Raw genomic sequence first — 23,461 nt, forward strand, 5'->3', positions numbered from 1 at the left:
GATGGATTGCACAGTGCTCCACATGGAGTACCTGGATTTCATTTGTACCACATTCATCTTCATAAAATGGAGATTCTTTCTCATCATCCTTCCTTTTCTACATGAGATTCTCATTATGATGATGGAATAAAACAGACTTTTGTTGGTTAGGAATGAAGGGGAATATGAAATATTTGTTTCCTGGTGGACAACTTGACTGGTTGATTGATCAACTATCTTATATGTAGATGTTCTTACAAAAAATAAGTCCTACAATTCAAACCAATCTTTTGCCTGAATCCAGCAAAATACTTTTTTATTTATGTCCCAATATTGACAAGATATGATTTTGTCGGCAATGTTCCGAACCAGTTTGGAATCCTCTTCAAAGTTTATATTTTGAGTACTTCTATCAAGATCTTCTGCTATTTCCATCCTCAGGGCATCACCTTCCACTTGGTTGTTAGTGTTGGTGTCTAGGAAGTTCATGAGGATCCCTAGGTTGTTTTTTCAATCATTTGTAAAACCCTTTCCAGCTCCAGTTATGCCTATATTACCTTTGGGAGTTCTATAAAATATATATTTGATCAACTCTTAGGAGTTGGGTCCCAAGTCTGAGTGCAAGAAAACTTTCTGAACCTCCTTTCCTTTATCTTCAAGAGGAATCGAAGGGGAAACCCATTTAAAGGATGACAAACTTTTCTGAATTATGTATGACCAAACCTTTTATGTTTACATATAGATTTAGCTATCTCCAAAGTGGCTCGTCCAAATATTTCCCTGTATCTTCTCTGCAGTGGCATTCTTTTCTTCAAAATCTTGTTATTCCTTGCTCGCCATAAAAAAAGGAAAAGAGAATCTGGTGAGATATAGTATATCTTCTTTAATGTTTCATCTTTCCAAAGTGGCTTAGTATATTTTCTAAAAAAATCTACACAACCAACCTGAAAGCAGGGTTATTCCTTGCTTTCTACAGAAACCAAAAGACAAAACTTGGTGACTAGGTGAGACATATACCATACCTTCTTTAATATTTCAACTTTCCAAATTGACTTAGTATATACCATACCCTTAAAAGCATGGTTTTACAAAAATGTTTCTCAGCCAGGTCCAAGCATCCTTCCCAGTAGAATAATTGTAGAAGGATGGGATCTCATATCCTTTTCATCAATCTTCCAACCGCTACATTTGGAGGGACCAATTACTCCTCAATTTCCAAGTGCTAAATCAGACTATTAAGAGAAACTTAAATTAATGGCCAGATTTCATTAATTTTATTGAACTCCTATCTTCTATCATCAATGTATGGTAGAATTACTCGATACTCTATCACTATTTTTTTTGTGCCAATTCGACCGATACTAAGGAAAGAATTAACATCCTGAGGAAAAATTCCACCATTTATCTTCTCAATATCATCTTTAAATTCTTTATATTATGTGATTTTGTACTTTCATGGTGCCTTCCTTTTGGGGTAATTGAGCTTCAACCATTTATGGAGAGATCTTGGAAAGGTCTACAAGTGAGGGAATTCCCTGCAACAATGGGTACATTCCTAATCTCTAGTGTAGATGTAGCAAGCAACAATCACTAGTTGTCCTGATTCTTGTCCTAGCAGTGACTAGCAACAAGTAAACTAGCTCTGATCCTGTTGAGGTTGAAAAAAAATGTTGGACAAACATGGAACTCTGATACAAGCATTATGTCATTGTAAAACAATAGTATATTATGCTTGAGGATTTAAGAGACTATTCCGAGATCAATATTTGCAGAGAGCGAGGGAGATGTAGTTTTATTGTATACAAGAAGCCCAGGTTAGATTTGTGGTGAGGATAAAACATATGGTTTACACCATCTTCTCGTATGGATAGTGACACATAGCACTATGTTATGTATCATTACATCCACTAGCTAGAGGCAAATTATATGTATAGAAGGCAACAAGGGACACATCTCCTCAGGATATGGGGTTGAGGTTTTTCAATGCATTACAAAATGTCTCTGCACTTGTGCCATTTTATGTTATTGGTGGACATGTATATTTTTTTCTTTTAAATCATATGTATTTATATTTGGATGTTCTTCCTACAATCCACACACACACATATATTTTCTTTTGTGCAGAAAATTGTTAACATAATATGTGCTTGAGATTATGTGCTTCTCCATGCTTTCGTTTCATGATTTCCATTTTGACTTTCATTCTCCGAATAATTCTACATAAATATTTGAATATGATGCGATAGAAGAGCCTCCATCTATGGTTGGATGTAGGAATATTCGAATTTTAATGGCCTTTTGTTGAGGCTACATCTCTAGGGTATGTCAAGATCAATTTTCTAGAATTTACTCCATAGGAGCTAATTGATATGTGGATTCCACTTCAGGGAAGACTGTCACAAGATTTCCAATCAAATTCGCACCTTGGGATATTTCTGAAAAATACAAAGGGTCCTAATGTGGTTACTTAATACATAAAGAAGATGGAAAAGGAAGTTATAAAAAAGGTATTCATTATTTGACATTAAAATCTCAAGTGGATATCTATCTTTTCTGTTTCTTATGGTATAGCTCACTATATTTCTCTATTTTACTGGACATTATGAGAATGAGAAAGAATTCTATGCAAATTGCTCGACACTCACCTTAGACATATTCAACATTCCGAAAGCTATTTTAACTTCTGAATAACAACGTTCAAATTAATGATTTTTTATGCTAATTGCAATGAAAATTGTCATTTCAGGTATCTATGCTTAGATACATTTGCATGATTTTTGGCAAGAAACAAACTAAAACATAGAGGTCTCAAGTGAATTTATGTTTTGTGGGGTAACTTATTCTTATATGTGAGGATGTTAGGTTTCTATGGAAATATCTTTGGACATAATTTTTTTTTTTTTTGGTGGGAAGATATAGAGGAAATAATGGAGTTTCCTCCTTCCTTAGCATTAATGGTAGTCCATATCTGGCCATCTTCCTTTGCAAAGGCATAGTCCTTGATGCTAGCCATGGTGCAAAGTACACATATGTCAAAGGAAGACTCACACTCCATTCTCAATCCTTTGTTTCGTACAATGTTGCATGTACGTACACATTGAATTCTTTTCTCATCATAGAAACCATATATTGTCCTTTTCCCCTTGTAAAAATGGCAGAAGTAATATTAGGTCAATAAAATAGGATGGAGTCACATGAATTCCAATAAACAAATTGAAAAGAAAGAGTGAATTTGCATGGATATGAGACAAACTACTTTGGCATTTTAAACAAAAATTGAATTATATTTCTTGCCTCATCCTTGAGAAACTATGATTTACTCATCCTTGAGAAACTATGATTTATATGTCAAACATGAAAATCATGGCACTATGGAGGAATAAGGCATTCAACATTGGGTAGAAGATGGAAATAGTAGAGGATGGAGAACGAATAGATATATAGGATCTCCCAAAAAAAAAATATGGATACGTTTGTCACGGAAGCCATCATGACAAAGGTCCATTCACACACATTACCTTTTAGTGTAAGTATCTCAATTCATAAGATATTTCCCTATTTCTCATTCTTTCCAAGTTATTGTTCTGATCTGTATGTTTTTTTGGACAAACAGTTGTGTCGATGGTTTATTTTGGTAAGAGCATGCCGATATAATGAACAATGAAACTCACCAACTCATGGGAAGTGGCTCTTACTAATTCAATCATTACTTGTTGCTCAAAAAGACATCCCTACTAAAATTGTTTATGACATTCCTAATCATAGGTTGAGTGACTAATGAAGTTATGATGGGGGTCATTCAAACAATGATATAATGGAGAATATGGTTGTATGAACTATGGAACCACAACATGGGAAATTTAAAAACCAAAAGTATACCATACAAAACATAATTTTCATTGTTATGTTTCTAAATTTTATTTCTTCCTTAGGGAGGATATGCCCAAGTCACTCCTCTAATCTATTTTTTCTAGTAATTTTTGTTATATTTTTATCCTCGCTAGACATTAATGTTACACTTTCCCTAGGAACCAACACCTTCATCACTAATCAATCACTTCTTATCACACAAGGAATAAGCATATCCATGATGTATGTTCTCTCTCTGAAGGACATTGTCAAGTGCGACCTTGGTAAATATGTGGTTGTGGATAATGATGGATCATATTATGATTCAAATGCTAGAGAGTGTTGATGGAGAGATATTGGAAAGGTCTATAGGTGAGGGAATTTATTGGCATAATGGTTACATGCCTAATCCTTAGTATAGATGCAACAAGTAGTAATTACTAGTTGTCTTGATTTCTGTCCTAGTATTGATTAGCAACAAGGAAACTAGTTTGAACCTGTCACGAGGTTGATAGAAATTGTTGGAAAAATATAGTATTGCAAGACAAGAATTATGTCATTGTGAAACAAAAATATATTACCCTTGAGGATTTAAGAGCCTGCTCTGAGATCAATATTTGCAGAGAGTAAGGAAGAGGTCATTTTGTTGTATACAAGAAGCCTAGATTAGATTTATGTTGAGGATAAACATTTGACTTACACCATCTTCTTGTATGGACAGTGGCACATAGCACTATGTTTTGTTTTGTTACAACCACTAGCTAAAGTGGAAAATTATATATATAGAAGTCCACAAGGGACACAACTCCTCAGGATATGGAGTTGTGTTTTTTCAATGCATTACATAATTTCTCTATAGCTATGCCATTTTATGTCATTTGTGCACATGTATATTTTTGTTTTAATTTTAGGTCATATGTATTTTATATTTAGATTTTCTTCCTACAATCCACACACACATGTGTGTGTGTGTTTCTATGTGCGTGTTTGTGTGGAAAATTGTTAACATAATTTGTGCCTGAGATTATGTGCTTCTCCATGCTCCTATTTTATGATTTCCAATCTGACTTTCATTCTCCAAATAATTCTACATAAAATATTGGAATATGATGCAATAAAAGAGCCTCCATCTGTGTTGGATGTAGCATACTTTGAATTTAATGGGCCTTTTTTTGAGGCTACATCTCTAGGGTATGTCAAGATCAATTTTCTAAAGTTTACTTCATAAGAATTGGTAACGAGACAATTGATATTGACATGAGTGTTAAAGGGGATAAGACCACATGAAAATTCTAATGATTTTGGTGTAACAAAAACTCTTCATACCAAGCACACCTAATCCCAAGGCATTCCATTATTTGTAGCATAACCCTTCCGTAAGGTGCTTGAAACCCTTGACCTTAGTTGTGAAGAAGATGAAAATGGAAAGGTAGCGGTGAATTTCTTCAAGCAGGGCATAATTTATGATCTTGTCTTAATGGATGAAGGAAGATGAAAATGGAAATGTAGCGGTGAATTTATTTAAGTATAGCAGAAGTTATGATCATGTGTTCATGGAAAAAGAAATGGTTGTAATGGATGGACATGAGGCAAATAAGTTTAATTCATTGGATACATAGGTTTGTTTCATTTTGGATTCTTTTAGGTTTTTCATTTAATCATCTTGCTTCTCATATGTGAAATGGTTGTCATGGATGGACATGAGGTAAATACGTTTTAATTCATTGAACACGTAGGTTTGTTTCATTTTGGCTGCTTTTAAGTTTTTCATTTAATCATCTCGCTTGTCATATGATGCAATACTTTTTATTGTGGATTCACATTTTGATTCATTCTTATCCTAGAAAGCACTAGATTTTGTGCTAGGCTACAAGACAAATGAGATCAATGGGAGTTAAGACACCAATCATTTCACTCATTGGAAATGCTTTGCACTTTGATAAATACCTCTTTTTTGATGGCTGGAGTCAGATGCAAGTCTTAATCATCTTTTGGAAAAATAAATGCTCCTCACTCGCAATATATTAGTGTTCCTATTTGTTTCACTTATCTAGACACATTATGGTAAGAGGTGGCTAGTTCAGATTCTCTCTTCGAGACATACTTAAAGGGAAAAATTGTAAAAAAGTGTCACAACAATCATCTCTATCAAACTTCCTTTTCAAAATCTTAGGTCAATAATTTTGACTAGCTTAGGCAAACATAATTAAACTCATTGCATCTTGGTTGAACTTGATAATATTTGACTAGGTTTGGCCCAAACTCAAAAAAAGTAGACTTATTTAGAAATAGATTTGGGAATTCTTATTTTATTGTTGGAGAGTAAGCATACAGTGTAGTACAAAACCGTAATTCCATACATAAGGGATTTATTCCAGAGGACAATAGAAAAGATGCAATGTTTTTCTTCCTTTTTATAAAGAAGCAAATGCTATCTCATCAAGTGCATAATCAATCATGTCAGGTTCTTTTGTTTCGTCTAATATTTTCGTACATGTGGAAACATGTTCAAATTGGTAGATTTTGTTGTTGGTTATTTTAATGCTTATCATCTTTATTTTGCCTATTTTCATCCTATTCTCTGTGCATCTTTTTGTTATTCTCCTAGATCTATTCCATAAAGGTAGAGGGGGGATGAAGTGTACTTTTGTAGTGTAGTTATTTTTTCTTTTAGGTTCTTGTCTTGACACCTATTTGATAGTTGAAGTACTTGTGGAAGGGCATAATCATCATTGACAAGTAAAGAGTGCTTTCCTTGTATTCATGCAATTACATCTTTGGATACTTGTGCTTAGGGTGGATTTGGAACTGTTTGAATGCCTCTTGGATATTTTGTTGGTGTAAAAAATATTAGCCAAAATTTGTGCTTACAATTTTAACATTTGTTTAGTAGTTGTATTTCACGATCATTGTTATTGATCGTTGTATTTTGACATATTGAATTAATTAATAATGAGAAGCATTCCCAATTATTTTTCTAGACCCCATAGCCAGTAGGATTCAAGCATGTAGCTCATTATTCATAATTGCATCATATATATTCAGTATGTTTAACTTTTTGACATGCAAATAAGTGTTTTAGAGACATATCTTTATGCTATCACAAAGATTTACATGATTCAGAAGTTGAGAAATAAATCTTTGGTGTAATTGCAAATTTTAGGTTTTATAATTATAGTTCATGTATAAGATATAAATGTCTTCAAAATTTCATTTATAATTGAGTATTCAAATGAACATACTGAGTATTTTATACGTAACTATTTTTCCCTCCACCCACTTTTCGTAACTTCCATAACCATTAGGCAGGGGCTTGCAACTTCGATGCAATTTTGATTGTTTAGTAAAATATTTTCCAAGACTAAAGTTTTATAATTTATTGCAAGTTGTAGAATTTACAATTTATAAAGTTTTAAGGTCTAATTTTTTAAAGTCTAATTCTTTAAAGGGTGCTAGCCCAATGGAAGAGTGCCTACTTTACAAGAAGGAGGTTGATGATTCGATTCCATCAGGCCCTGCTATTCATATGGAATGGTGACACTTATTTTTTGGTGAAAAAGGCTCTTTTGACCATCAACAATGAGCATATGGTAACATTTTTCGACTCTCACTAAAATATGAAATGGTGTCAGCGAATGAATGCCACCATATATATATGCATCAATAGTGATGATCATGAAAGGTCCATCACCATAAATCATTGTTGTTCATATGAAATGGTGACGGTCAACGAATGTCACTATATATATACATCAATAATGACGACCATGAAATTTCAATCACGATAAATCGTTATTGTTCATATGAAATGTTGACGGTCACTATCTGTCATTATAATCATTATTTTTGATGAAAATTGGATGTCACCACAACACCTATACTTTTGGTGACGTTCAAATTTTTGGTGACACAAGATAAGGTCCATCGTCATTGCTCATATGAAATGGTGATGGTCACTATCCATCATTATAAATCATTATTAGTGATAGGCCTTGAATATCACCACAACACCTATACTTTTGGTGATGCCACATTTGGTGACGTTCAATTTTTGGTGATAGAGGCTCTTTTGACCATCACCTATGAACTTATGGTGACATTCGTTTACCCTCACCAATGTCCTTTTTTCTTGTAGTGAATATAACATAATGTAGCAATATTGTAGCATCATGTAGCACCATAGAGATTCCATCAGAGATAGACTAGAATTGATCCTTAAGCCTAATTTTTTCTTATTAACCCTTCAAAATGACTCCTACGCCTTGTAAGAAATATTGAGTAAGATTAGAGACCACTCATAACTCTTTCTTTCATCACTCCAATTTATTTATGCAATTAGGGTTAGTTGTTGTAAGCATGAATTATGTTGTGGATTTTTCTTGCACCTGTAGCACGAGTGCTTCAGGGGACCTAGAAATCCTCCTAGAGACAGCCTCTGGGTTGATTGTAGACCAGTGCCTAGGACATCTTAAATAGAGGAGTACATGTAATATTATGAGTGAGGTTTCTGTTGCACTTCAATTTTCATGTAATTTAAAAAGGAATAAAGGGGGTTTGGTTCAATAGCCCTTCATTAAGGTAGAATCAATCCAATGCATTAGTCCAAATGCGGGGGGTATATCAGGGCAACCTCAAAGAGAAGTGTCTTCTTACAGTGGGAAACACACAACAATGAGACAACTTAATACTAAAGTTGTAGTAGAGGTGTAGAGGGAGAGAGGAAGGAGGGAAATAGATGTGCAGGGTTGTAAACAAACAGAATCCTCAACAACCATGTTCGAGCAGAAATATGGAAGAGGGAGGAGGTGAAATGGTAGAAATAGCAGAGTGCTAATTAAGGTTTCAGGCCAGATATAACATGGGTATCATTAGTGCCAAACAACATGAGTAAATTAAGGCTCACACCGGTACTGCAGGTTAAACCAATAACACAAATAAATATGCAATTACTATAGGTATTGTAGGCTATTGAATAACGCAAGCAAATCTGTAATATAACTTATGTACTATTCTCTATTTAGAAACCTAGATAAATTCATGAACTAGAGAGAAACCATTAGCCTCATTATACTATTTCACAGAAGGGAAGACAAAAATGAAATGATATTTACAAAGAGGAAATGTATTGCACATTGATCATGCTTGGAATCACCAGGAAAGTTTCATTAATACTAAGAGGATTCAAATAACTAGTCCATAACATTCAACACAACATCAGTCAAATCCCCCATGAATAAGCATATAGAACCAAAGTGGCATCTCAGAATTCAGACCCTACGAGTGCTAAATTCCAGAACCATTTCTAAGTGTTTCTTCCCCCTATTTATAAAAAGAGGGGAACCTTGGATTACAGTTTACAAAATATCTTCATCTAAGCTCCAACTGTCTACTATACTAGCTATCTCAGCATGCAAGGCTCTGTTGCCCAAAATGATTACAACTGGGATTTGGTCCCTTCTTGGAAATAAACAAAAATTACATAATGAACATAAATCAAGCGAACTGAAAGATGATGGAGGAGGTATCCCTCTGTTGCTCATGTGAAGGTCCCCCTGATCAAGCCACGTCTCTGCCATGATGTGCCAGCCAGTATAGATGTTTCTTTCGATTTAACTTCTTGAGTAGCTTGTTTTATAGAGTTGGGAGTGGGTCGACTATGAATTTCTATCATAGAGTAGAAATGGAGCACCTCACCGCAGTCCTTTGTTGTGTATAGGAGTGGAGTGCCATGTCATGCCATTAGGTCTTCCCAAGCCCCCAATACTAGTTTACCGTTGCACCATACTTCATTGAATGCCTCAGCTACTGACCCATCCACCCTTTAAAGCTCTCTCCTGAACTATCAGTGCCTTGATATGCTTGGTAATGCACTCATGATGTAATATGGAGGAGTTCCTAGTGCTGGCCTTTATCACTTAAACATTATGAAACAGGCCAGTCCCAATCTCCCTTGGATCCTTATGAATTAACCCCTTTTACTTCATGTGACTGGGGGCTTCAACCAGGTGCTTAGCCTGCAGGTGCTAGAGTCTTTAAAATCCTGTCTGGGGGCCTTGTTCCTTTAATACATGAAATCTCACACTTCGGTGATTTTTTATGTTGGCCACTGATATTTCCTCTTGACCCCTATGATCGTTGATTTTTGGGGTCGACCCCATAGAAGGAATTGCAATCACAACATGGGAGAGGGAGACCCTTTACCTCTCTTTGTAGCGTTGGCCAAATTGTCTAGATGAAAAATCCCTATAAGATAGAACACCTGAAATATCTTATCTGGGAGGATCCCCTGCATATCGCAGTTGCAAGCCTGGAGGGACTAGAGTAGAGGAGGGACTTGACTTGTGCAATGGTTGATCACTAATTTGAGCCTTTAGTGCATGGCCTTTGGTTCTTTGGACCTCTGTGTCATTGTGGGCCAACCCCCTTATCTGAGCCCTTTATACCGCAAATTACAATCGCAGATTTGTAATTAGAGTTGCGACCTTTTACCTTTTCTGATCGTCGATTTGTGAGATTGATGGCATCATTGGTGCCATGTGGCACCTCCTGAGTGCTGACATGTGTCACCAAGATATGCCCCCATAGGACCCCAAAAAATCCAAATGGACATGCCACGTGGCCTCCGTACCACCACGTCATGCTAACGTTAGCTGCCATGTCATTTATAAGGACCAATGGAATTCCACCACATGGCCCCCTAGAGGAGAGAGAAAAATTCCTGCCTGTCCCCGTTTTGTGTGGATTTCCTTTGTTAAATATTTTTGGCCTTCCCCAATGATTTAACATTATATGCCTAGTTTTTGGTGATTTTGTGCTATCTGTGTTTTCCCCCTCGCAATTCCTTAAGAATGATCAATTGGACCTGTCAATCGTCAATTTCTCATTATCAAATGGCTGTGATGTCGTTGGATTGCAGGATGCAGACTAGGTATCACAGGATAAGCTGATGGAACTATGCCCAGAGATGTTGTCTAGGTAAATCCTCTCTATGGACGGAGACGATCCCTCTAGCCCAATGGGTGGGTCTAGAAACCGAAGTGAAAATCTACTAGACACTTTCCTAAGTTACAATTGAAAAAAGAGACGAAGAAGATGGCCTACCTCGTTCTGATGCTATCTCTATCTCCTTTGCTGAAGACTTTAAATAACTTGTGCCACAGGCTCGTTCTTGCTTCTCTCAGCGTTTATTCTCCTGCACAAGAGATCAAGATACAACAAGGCATGCAGATACAAATAGCATATTCAAAAGAAACCTACTTAACTGATCAAGGAATGTTAAGCTAAATGATACATAAGCATACACATTTAGGGAAAATGAACCAGCACCTAAATATTAATAGAAAATAAAGGGAAGCATACAACTAAGCCTTGATGTTGATAGGCTCCCCTTGAATGAATATCCAAGTCCAAGCTAAGCTCTCCAAGCATTCCTTCTCCAAGCCAAATGAGTAGCATATAGGCACAATATTAGCATAAGGGTGCAAATAGACATAGACCAACCCAACCTGTAACCATTTGGGAATGGGAGAGGATGAATATATAGGGTAGACTCAAGGCCAAAAGGTACAAATTGTCAACATGAAATGCAGTAGTAGAACTCAACACAAAGGAGCCTCTAGGGTATAAAGCCAGAAAATAGCGAAGAAGAGAGAGAATGAGTCTTAAATGCACAAGTCATGGTGGGACTAAAGAGGAATCATGAGCCTACACAATATAGTAGCATGGGCAACATATGCTAACAAGGATCTAACAAATATGCCCATGTAAAGGTTGGCTCCACCATCATATCATGATTTTATAAGTTGGAAAGTGAATCTGGTTTGAGAATGATTTTATAAGTTGGAAAGCGAATCTGTTTTGAGAATCAAGACATGCTAGGGTCGACCATATGGAGAAAAATATCACAGTATGAAGGCTAGTATGAAGAATGTAGCGGAAAGTGATATTCCCTAACCTATATACCAGTAAGAAAGCGATACCTGCCATGAAGGGTATGCAGTCATGGAACGAAAACAATTTCTCAAAAAATGTCCAAAGTATTGCGTAAAAACAACCCATCCCAACACTCCAAGCCAAAAGGTCAAAATGTCCACAGAAGAAACGTAAACTTTAGAAAAGATAATTTTCATTTGTCAACCTGCATAAGGACTTTTGAACTCACAATTTTTCATTTATGTTTTGAGTAATTGGGTGAAGGAGCTGTGGAGAAAAAACCAAGCAAGCTTCCTCCATCAAATTCAACCGTTCAAACTGCTTCAAATCTTCCAGGTAACCTTCTAATTGAACTTTTGATACGTTTTAATGCTTTTTAGATGTTTTATCATAAATTTGACCATAAGGAATTATTTTAAAAAAAATTCTCTATGTACACATGGGTTTGGTACATGTGATCCATGTATAGGAAAGCCCTATATGCAACTGTGTTAATAATGAACTGCGTGTGCATGAGTTTAAAATTAAAACATGGATTTAATGATTCAAAACATCATTTTTTGCAGGATGTCGATTAGTTGGTGAGAAAGAGAGCATAGTGCAATTGATAATCAAGTAATGGTGGATGAAAATGCATTAGATGCCTTACGAGGATGCATCTTAAAATTATTCAAAATGATGAATATGAAGACAAATACGCGATTTCTTGAGATGCTAATCTACTACTGGAGTGAAAAAGAAGATTCTTTTGTGATTGATCATATGCCCCTGAGGATTGAAATAGAGGATATATAATTCATTACAATTCTTTCCCGGAGGGGACAGAGAGTCCACTCAACCAGAAGGACAAGAGGTAGTCTTAGTGTAGAAGACTACATCCGCATATACTGTCCTGGAAACACTGAAAAGATTGGAAGTTAGATTCCAATCAAGCATGTAGAGAGTTTATCACTGAGAATCCTACTTTTTACATCATGCTTCACGTGTTTCAATGAGTCTTGCAGTGGATTATCTCACTACAGCATTTGATTGGTGCACACCTCTACTAGCAATAATGAAAAAACAAATTACTTCTATCCAGAAGGTTCATAAGAAGAAATTTGGATATGGAACCATCTTCTGTTCATTATTTTTTGAGAGAGTACCTGGGATTCCTCCCAAGGCATTATCCACCATTAGCAACCCAAGAGATCTATTGATGGGTAGGTGGGCTAGCCTTATGAAACGACTAGGGGGTGGTGAGGTCCCTAGGAGTACATTCGATGACAAGTTTTTCCTTTTCGGGTGGGAACAACAAGTCATTGCAGTCGAAGACTACCCTTATGCCGAAATGGATTTCTGAGGATATTTAGATCTAGTGTTTCCACCAGACACAGTATGGGGTGCCATAGGTATAAATGATTTTAAATTTTTGAATTTTAAGATTTTTTTGGATTTTCAGTATAAATGAACTAAAAAAAATATTTTTGATGAGACAAAACACTTACAAAATTATTGATTATGACACAGATGTTGGACCAGTGAGACTTGATGGTCTTCCTCGACACAAGTGTCATGGAAGAGATGCCAAAGGGGCTTTAGTAGAGACTGAGAGGACCCTACATGCAGTCGAGAGAAACATGGTGAGGTTAACTCACCAAGTACCCATGCTGGCCATAGTGGACTTACCAGAGGAGATGCAACGATTTGTGGTGGGAGTACCACGGGATTGGGTGTGACTATTTTATCGGGTGGCCAATGCCATCGTTTTCTTTCTTTCAGATCATCTTGAGCAGGATCGCTAGATAGGTGATCATATATTTTTTTATTAGACATGATGATGGGCATAAGCCCTAATTCTGTAGGACATTTTGTCCCGATTTTGTATATTGTTTTGGACACAAAAACTCTATCTATATACAGACATTTTATCATGATGATCATATATATATATATATATATAAATGATCAATTATTCTTGATGTTTTAATGTGATGAATGATTTATATGCCAATCCAATGTTTGATTAGGAAAATAATCTACTAAGGAATTTTCTGATCATGGAATATGAACAAATGTGATATAAAGAAATGATATTTGTAATAAACACACTCTCAGAAATTGGCGATATAAATAAGGATCTCTCACACGATAGTTGTTATTCAATTGAGATACCACCAGTTGTGAATCCAAATAAACTACTAATGAATCAATATCAAGAGATATCGCCTCAAATAGTAAATTAATAACAACAATATATTCAGCGATATTATTTGAAGCAGGACCGATACATACTCCTCTCGAAACCAACAACTCACCAAATGGATAATAAATCATCTAAGCCATGGAAGCAAGGTTCTAGGTGTGTCCACTGGCACCTTCGGAAAACAAATCGTCCACCAATACCTGCCAAAGCAGATCAAAAATATCGACATCACTAAAATCGATAGATAGAAATGTACAACAATACAATATACGCAAAAAGTAAATGCTAGGTTGAAGCATAAGCAAAGTACCTCTGAAGGTAGAGCCCATTTTTGGGCTCTTCCAACTTTTTTCCTTCAAAATCAATCAATTCATCAGCTCCCTTTTTAAAAAAAAATTAACAATGAAGGGACTATATCACATATATTTAAACTTTCCTATCCCCAAGGCATGTTTGTCTTGATTGTAGACCAGGACAAGTTCGTCCTTAGAAAAATTTCTATGACAGACAACTTTATCGTATTGCGTTTTTACCCTCCTCTTATGATCTTCATTGATTATGGTGGAAACTTGACACTACTCATTGAGATGTTGCAAATGAATGAGGCATTCTTCAAGACTAGAAGTATCGGGAAGAAGTTCAACAATGAGTTTAAGGGAAGGAATTTCACATTCCATAGGAAAAATGGATTTCAACTCGTAAACTAGTTGAAAAGGAGTAAAACCAGTGGCAGCCCTAACTGACATTCGGTATGCCCAAAGTGTCGGATATAACATGATGTGCCAATTGGATCTAGTTTTTCTAATCATCCTTTGAAGGATGATTTTAAGGGATTTGTTCACATATTTGACCTACCCATTAGCATAAGGATAATACGGAGATGAATGCTCCTGCTGGAAACCTAACTTGAAAGCCAATTCAGAAATCATTTGATTTTGGAAATGGCTGCCATGGTCAGTGACAATCTCTTTAGGAATACCGAATCGAGAAATAAATTTATTGAAGAGAAACAAGGTTGTTGTTTCACCATAATTCTTGAAAGTAGGCATAGCTTCAACCCACTTAGTAAAGTAGTCAATGGTTACAATGATGTACTTGTGATTTCTAGCCGAAGGTGAATTACATGTAGTAAAATCAATACCCCACTTTGTGAAAGGACCGACGATGATCACAGGGAAAAGCAGATTTCGATGTGTGTGCATTTTCCAAGTATAAACTTGATAGGGATGGCACCTCTTGACCACTTCAATACAATCTTTGAAAATCGAAGGCCAAAAGTAGCCTACTTGCAAAATTTTTTGGGCTATTGCAAGCCCAGTGGTGAGCTCCAGTATTGCAGCAATAATTCTGCAACTCTTGGGGCTTCCTTCTTTACTTTTATCAACCCGGTAGTTCATAACAAGCTTGGAAGCGACGGTGTTGTATGCACAAGTACTAGCTCTTACTAGAGATTGTCACTTGATCAACTGGCACAAGTTCACTAGGAGCTTAAGCCAACTTCTATGACTTCTCAGAAGAAGCTTTTAACTGTGATGGAAGAAAGCTAACTCTATAGAGGCTATCCTATTTGTAGAAAGAGAATGAAAACTAAAATGGAACGTAAACCCTAGCAAACCCTAGTTTACCTACTAACCCTACTTTTGTAAGAAAAGAGATGGAAACTAATGAAATGAGTGCCATTGACTATGGAAAAGGTAAATTGCATTTATTCAGGCTACTTCTGAAAAGAAATGAAAATAAATCATCTTTTTGTACTTTTGTGTGTTTTTATGTGAAATTATTATGCCTGTGATTTATTGGGTTATGACTGAGCAGAGGCTTGGTGGCAAAGGAAGATGGATTTGGCTTTTGCAAAGGGTGAGGATGGTGTGGAGAGGTCCTAAGAAGCCCCTAGTACCTTATAAAGACTTCCATTGCGATCAGACTTTGAAAAATCACTCAAAAATTCTACAGGAGACTGCAGGGGATCTACAAGAGGAGGACGGAAGCTCTTTTTAGGGTTTTGAAGGTGTAAAAATGGTGGAAAAGGGGAAATGAAGGCTATATGAAGGTGTTGATGTGTCTAGAACTTTTCATGGAAGATCATGGACGAATGTGATGGTTGGATTTATTCAAATGGTAAGAACGCAACTTTAAGGAAAAATGTAGAATTAAAGCAGATTGGTGAAATATTGTGAATGAGCTGGGAAATCCATGAGAAGTGAGCTGGTGTTGGTTGTTTTGTGGAGGGATGGTGAATTGAGATGTCCTGCAAGAGATCTTCACATTTACTTTATCCAAACTGACCAAAGAAAGAACTAAAAATAGAATTTTGTCTAGCCTGACCTAATTTCTGAACTATAAACAGAAAATCCTGAACAATACCTTGTGAATAGAAAAGCATGCGAGAGATTTATGGTAGAAGAATCAGGAAATGATCTAAGAAAGTGAATCTAAACTAATATCAAATTTTCCAAATCAAGTTATCACACTAACAGTTGCATGGAAAAGAAAAAGTTGTGTTTTTGGTGGCAGCAGTAATGCCTTGACCTAAAATCATAGTCCCAGGAAGGGAGAAAGGAGATCAAGACCTGTTGTTGGCCTTTTTGAATCTTATTCTATCACTACAACAACCTACTTACACAACTGATACAAAAACAACTATGATAATCATCGAAATAAACCTAATTTAACAAAGTAAGATGAACCTATGCAACAGAAATTACCTCATGAATGGAAGCAAAATCATATAAATACATTGAAGGAGGTGCTGGGTAGCCTGGGTTGGACCGTAACCTAGGAGCTTCATCCCTCTAAAAGAGATCAGTGCTGGCTCAAAAACTTTTTCATCTTCATTTATAAAAAAAATAGCAGTTACATCACATAAACTATTCTAAAAAAGAACTCGAAAATAAGCTGACCAATGTACTGCACAAAAGTGTGAAAATCTACTAAAATTGGCTTAACCTACCGAGGCTCGAAGCCTTCTTATTTATACAAATGGGGACTTCCAATAGTCCTCCTAAAATCAAGGAACTCGGCTTCCTAGAACTGAAGATAAACAACAGCCCTACTTGACTTGCTCGACTTCCCCTTGGAATCATCAATGTGGGCCTTTGTGCCCCGAGTTACTGATGGAGGATTCGAGAAAAGGGGTTGCTAATAAAGGAGACATCCTCCCTACAAGTCCTCTTCCCTATTTTCCTCGAGTTTGGCTGCCATTTGCTCATAAATTCCTTGTCTTTGTCCAAAATTGTCCAAAAAAATCGGCATAAAGCATTCATTAGACTACATGGCAAAGTGACTAACCCAATTCACTCTATTAGCATAAATATATTCAAAAACATGCAACAAACTAATGAGAGTTTTGGATTAAGTTGAAATAAGAGGCAGAATGAGCCCATATAGTTACCCATTTATGGGGCTCATCATCACCCCCTTGTTGAATGGGTTGCTCATCCTCTGAGCAACTAATCTAACTCTTCATCTTTAATGGTTCTGACAGATTCCCTGACATCCCCAACCTCTAATGTGATGTATTCCTCCTTATCATGGAAACCTGCTTTCCTATCCACTTCTTCCCATTGTTTCTGATCTTCCTCCTCCTTAACTCCTTCTAACAGTCCTAGCAACAATGCAGGACTAAATTTAAGACCAATCCAATTGGCTTTCAAATTCTGCATTGAGTGCTTATACAAGGGCACTCTCCTCATGGCTTCCCTCATTCTATTTGGGGAGTGATACTCCTTGATCGTTAGGCTATGTGGCAATGTATTCCACCTTCTCATGCATGCATGTAGGCAGTCATCACCAAACAATCTCTCCATATCCTTGAAATGAGCAATAGCTTGTGCTTGCTTGTCAACATAGTCAGGGAGAACTTGAGGATTAGCTGCAAGGTCTTGGTGGGCATGGATGAGAGCCAAGGATTCTGCTGGTTCTCCTCTAATCATCAAGGGCTCACCTAGCTCTTTTGCCATTATTTTATGAATTTCCACTACTCTCTTTTCTTCATGGCTTATCCAAGATGCCATAGCCATGAGTTGCAAGTCTCCCAATGCAGCATTTGGATCCCATAAATTCATGTCAGTAAGTGCCATGTTGTGTAGGTAAAATTTTGCTAGATTTGCTTCATCCTCAGTTGAATTATGATCACATAAATGCATAAATTGGCCATAATCATGAAATGGTATAGTGCCCCTTTGGGCCAGTGTCTTAATTTGGAATTGGAGCCATTGATCTTTGAGGTACAATGCATATGATTTGGATGCATGTCTGCACTGCAATGCCTCCATTGCCTAGCTGGCCATGCAGGCTAACTGGGCTTCCTTTTCCTGTAGTTGCCTTTTCAAAATCAACACTTCAATTTTCGCCTGGGATTCTTTTTCTTGTTGTTGTTTCATCAAGATTGATAGCTCATTTCCTCCTTGAGATTCTCTTTCTTGTAGCTGCTTTTTCAACAGTTCATTTTCCTCCTGTAGTTGAGCTCTTCTGATGCTCTCTGTATGTATTACCATGCTCAATTCTCTGCTCATCTCCCTCAACTTGTTTTCCATGTGACATATATCTTCGACCCCTTTGGATTTTGCAATCTACATCTAGGTGTGGGTCCTGACTCTTTCCTTTTCCAGTTCAAAGAAAAGAGGCACTGCAAATTTTGTGGGATGATCTTCCCACCTTCCAGAAGGTTGTAGTAGGAGCCTAAGTTAGGCTGAGGTCCAGGCTCTGGTATCTCTTTTGCCTTACCTTCCTGTTTGGACTATTCTTCTGCCTTCTTTTCCAGTTTTTCAGCTTCTTTGAGCTTAGCCAATGTCTCTTGTAGAGAGGTTTGTGCCTCCTATAGGACTGCTTTAGAGTCCATTAATTTGATCCCTTCCTTCTAGGTGGAGGTCTTAGGACTCTCTCTCTCATAAGTGACGGATATTTTAGAGGGAGATTCCTCCTTTGTTACAGTAGGTTCATCCTCAATGATAATGGGTTCTTTCGAAGGTGGCTGGGGCTTGCCCACCTTGATTCTAGTGCTCCTTCGAGATTTGAAATACATAGATGTCTGTCTTTTTCTTTTCCCTTTTTTTTATCTAGAGTGCTAAGTGCATCAAGAACAACTGCTGCTTCTCTTGCTAGTGTCTTAGGAGACACTTCTTCTTGCTATTTTTCTTCTTCATCCTTTGCAGTTTTTCCTATGTCTGCTGTTTCTGATCTTGTTTCTGCTGTCTCTAGTGGTGTTTTCTCCTTTTCTTGCTGAGTTTATGCCTTTCCTGTGGCATTCTTTTTTTGAGCTCTCTTGGACTTCTTCCTCCCAGCTTTTGTCCTCTTCCTCTTCTCTGATTTTGATGTTGTTTTCTTCTCTACTTTAGGTTCAACTATGGTTGTGTCATCTTTCTCCTCTTCTCTTTGTTTGTCCCCTTCTTCTGCTTCTAATTGAATATTTTGTGCTTCCTCATGGATTTCCTTCTTAATTTCCTCTTTCTGCTCCTCCTCTTCACTGCCAGATGGGCTAAGGTCATTAGTGAGAGTTTTTATGTCATCTTCTCTAGACATGTTCCTGAAAATTTCCTAGGCTATAGGGATTGCGTATGTGTGGAGGGAATCCTCTACCAGTAATTTAATGAGCCCATGGTGGGCCAATTGGTCTGGAACCCCTGTGTTCAACTTGGTGCCACACTCTATCAAAGTTTGGAGGAGGAAATATGGGATACTGAGTTTTCTATATGCAGGTATGTCCATTCCATATCTTAGTTCATGCAATAATCTGAAATGATAACCATAGACTATATTGTATCTCCCTTCACAGGAAATATATTTTATGATCTGGTAGCTAACTTCACCCCATGGATGAGGTATACTTGTCCTTCTGATCCCATTCTTATCCTCTACAGGATGTTCATCAGGTGGGAAAAATGTCTTTTTAGCAACCTATCTTAGTGGTTTTTCTTCTTTGCTCCAAGGAAGCCCAAGTAGAAGACCTGTGATTCTGCTGATGAATTCTGGTGTAAGCTCTATGGTTAGACCCCTGAAACTGACTGTAGCATGGGTTTTTGAATGGGGTCTTAAAGACATTAAAAATTCCTCTATCACTTCCTCATCATACCCATGAATTCTCTCAAATAAAGGCATCCAATTTTCCTTAGTAAAGAGGGCTATCATTTCTAGGTGTTCATGCAATTTGGTGGAATTTAAAGGCTCCTTCTCATAAAACCCCCTGTCATGATGTTTAGTGACTGCTGGAAATTCTCAGGTGAGGAGGAAGGAAACAAATTTTCAAAACCGAAAACAAAGGAACAGCTGAGGTTTTTCTTTCTGGAACCAGAGAGGGAATTTTTCGTGTTCTTTCTTTTCACAACAACAATTTGCAATTTTCCCTCCCTTCAAACCTTGTTCTCAACCTAAATTTACTTCTCGGGCTTTTTGAGGAAATCAATATTTTGACAAAACAGAGAGTATATAAAACAGTGTTTTTCTTTCTCACAAAATAAACAGACTTCCCAATGCAAATTCACTTTTTTCAGGTTTGGTTTTCTATGGTTGCATCCCTTCTTTATAGGAGAATACAAGGAAGAAAAAGACAGACTTTGAGTGTAGAGAGTAAAATGGAGAGACTGTATATGTTTCAGAAAAACATAAGCAAACTTTTGTTTTCACTTTCCCTTCCTTTTTCAACCTAGTACTTTGCTTCAAATCCCACCACCTTTTGTAGAAATATCACATGCAAAGTGGGTTTCTGAGCCTACCTCTTTTCAGGCTCGAATTTGGCAAAAATTTCAAATTTTCCCTCTGCAAAGCTGCTCATTGGCCTTCTTGTAGAAAGGCTCCTATAGACTATGTTTCCACTCTTGTAGAGTGTGATAATTCTCCTGTAGAGACCGATAAGCGGGAGGGTTTTGAAAACTGGCAGAGATTGACTGTTTCGATATTCTACAGGTGGTAGGTGAGTTGTTGTAGCCAAGAACTCATCGATGCAAATGAAAACAAAAGGTGGTGGAGGCTTCTACTCCAACGTACTTAAGCTTATGGCGTTATCTGCGGTGACGAGGTGAGGTGGAAGAAAGGGTACGTTATGCCCATCCGGACCATTGGTCCCTACTCCAGTGCCATTATGGTATTTCATGTCACCTACCTACCATCACTTCCATCATTCCCATGATACGCCACCACCATTACCAGTTCTGAGTTTTTCTTCCTGAGTTGATAGACCACACACGCTGATTGCACCTCCTAAACGTTGTTTGAATTAAATGAGGCTTGGTTAAACTGGACGAGGGTGGCATGTTAGTTGGCCACCAACTTCATTTAATCATGACCATCTCAATGGTTCATGTTGTTTCTGACATCGGTCACATTGGTTGATATATCTTCTGACATCTTGATGAAGAGTGGGCCAATAGTAACCTGCTTGCAGAATTTTGAAGGCAGTCCTCTTTGCTGCAAAATGGCCCCCACAAGGCCCATCTTAATAGGTTAGAAGAATGTCAAAAACTTCCTCCTCCTTGAAATATCGCCTCAAAATCTGATCAGGGCCAATTTTGAAGAGATTGTCCCCAATCTAGGTGAATGGGGCACTTTTCCTTACGATCTTTCTTTTCTCTTTTGAGGATAGGTGTGGCGGAAACTGTGCTAAAACCAAGTAATTTGCTATATCAACAAACCATAGAGAGAGTACTGAGATAGCAAATAGGTGTTCATTTGGCATTTGATCATCCACCATTGCTTCTTCACCTGTAGGCAGATCTAATCTAGATAGAAAATCAGCAACACCATTTTCCTTACTTGGCTTATCAACAATGGTTAAATCAAATTTCTGCAATAAAAGTAGACATATAATAATACGAGCATTTACATATGGTTTGTTCATCAAATACCTAATTGCAGCATGGTCAGTGTGTATGAATCTTTGATAGTTGGTGACGTAGTGTCTAAACTTATTTAGGGAATTGACTACAGCTAGAAGCCCCTTTTCGGTTACAGTGTAGTTTAATTCTGCCTTGGACAAGTTTTTACTTACAAAATATGTGGCATAAGACAACTTCTCATAAACTTTCCTTAAGGCTGCTCCTATCTCTTTGTTTGAGGCATCTGTATGAATGTGGAAAGGTAGGGCCCTAGTTTGGACCTCTCAAAATTGGGGCAATTACCAGTTTACCTTTCAAGGTATCCAGAGCCTCTTGACAGTTGTCAGTCCATATGAACTCAACATCTTTTCCCAAAAGACCAAACAATAGAGAGGCTAGATTACTAAAATCCTTAATGAATCTTCTATAATACCCTACTAACCCTAGGAAACTCTGAACATCTTTTACCTTTTGAGGAGGTGGGACCCTTTGGATGATGGAAATCTTGTTAGGATCCACCTGTAATCCTTGTTGAGAAATTGCATGACCTAGCACAGTCCCTTTAGTCATCAAGAATTCACATTTTTCAGGACTGAGGGACAGGTTCATTTCAATGCACTTGGCTAAAACTTTTCCCAGGTTAGTCAAAGCTTCCTGGAAGTTAGAACCATAAGGGGCGAAGTCATCCATATAGATTTCCACTGAATGATGAACCAGTTCAACAAATATGCTCAGTACTGATCTCTGGAAAGTGGCAGGAGCATTGCACAACCCAAAAAGAAGGATCTAGTATGCAAAAGTACCCCAAGGATAAGTGAAAGTGGTCTTATCTTGGTCTTCTAGGTTGATTTGGATCTGGTTGTACCCGCTAAACCCATCTAGGAAGGAGAAGAAATTCTTCCTTGCCAGGCCATCTAACACTTGATCTATGAAAGGCAAAGGGAAATGGTCCTTCTTGGTGGCCTTGTTTAGTTCTCGATAATCAACACAGATTCTCCACTTCCCATTTTTCTTTGGCACTAGCACCAAAGGAGAGACCCATTCGTTGTCAGAGATGGGGTAGATGAATCCTGCATCCAACAACTTTTGCAGTTCTTCTTTGACAATGTCCTTAAGGGTTGGATTCATCCTCCTTTGAGGCTGCCTGACTAGTTTACAATCTTCTTTAATGTCAATGTGATGGGTACAGACTGAAGGGTGGACTCCCTTCATCTCCTTATAGCTCCAAGCAAAAGCATCAAAGTGGTTTTTCAATAAGCTACACAGTTCTTTCTCCTGAGAGGTGGATAGGATTGAGTTTATCTTCAAGGTTCTTTTTGCGCCACATTCCACATTCTTAAGTCGAAGAGAGGTCAAATCAGCCACACAGAGATCAACTAAAGGGTTGGCTTGGATTTCTTCCACCAGCTCTTCTAATGGAAACACACTGGGGGTGGATTCTGAATCAAGTTTTCAATAAGATCATCCTCAGTTTGTGGACCCCCATGGTAACTTCTACTGTACACAATGGTGCAGAACAAACTTCATCCTCATCTTTCTCCTCCAACCAGAGAGGTGAATCATGTTCTAATAGAGGTTGGGCAGGAGGATATAGGACTAGCTGTTTGGACATATGTCCTTTATTGATTGTCATGTTCCCAGCTCAACAACTGATGTAGGAAACCAAGGTCCTCCTAGGATGAGAGGATACCGAGTGATTTTTGCCTTT

This window comes from Pinus tabuliformis, chromosome 1_1 (genome assembly GCF_031772625.1).
Source record: "Pinus tabuliformis cultivar Carrire ecotype Pingquan chromosome 1_1, CPIR1, whole genome shotgun sequence".
NCBI classification, from domain to species: Eukaryota; Viridiplantae; Streptophyta; class Pinopsida; order Pinales; family Pinaceae; genus Pinus; species Pinus tabuliformis.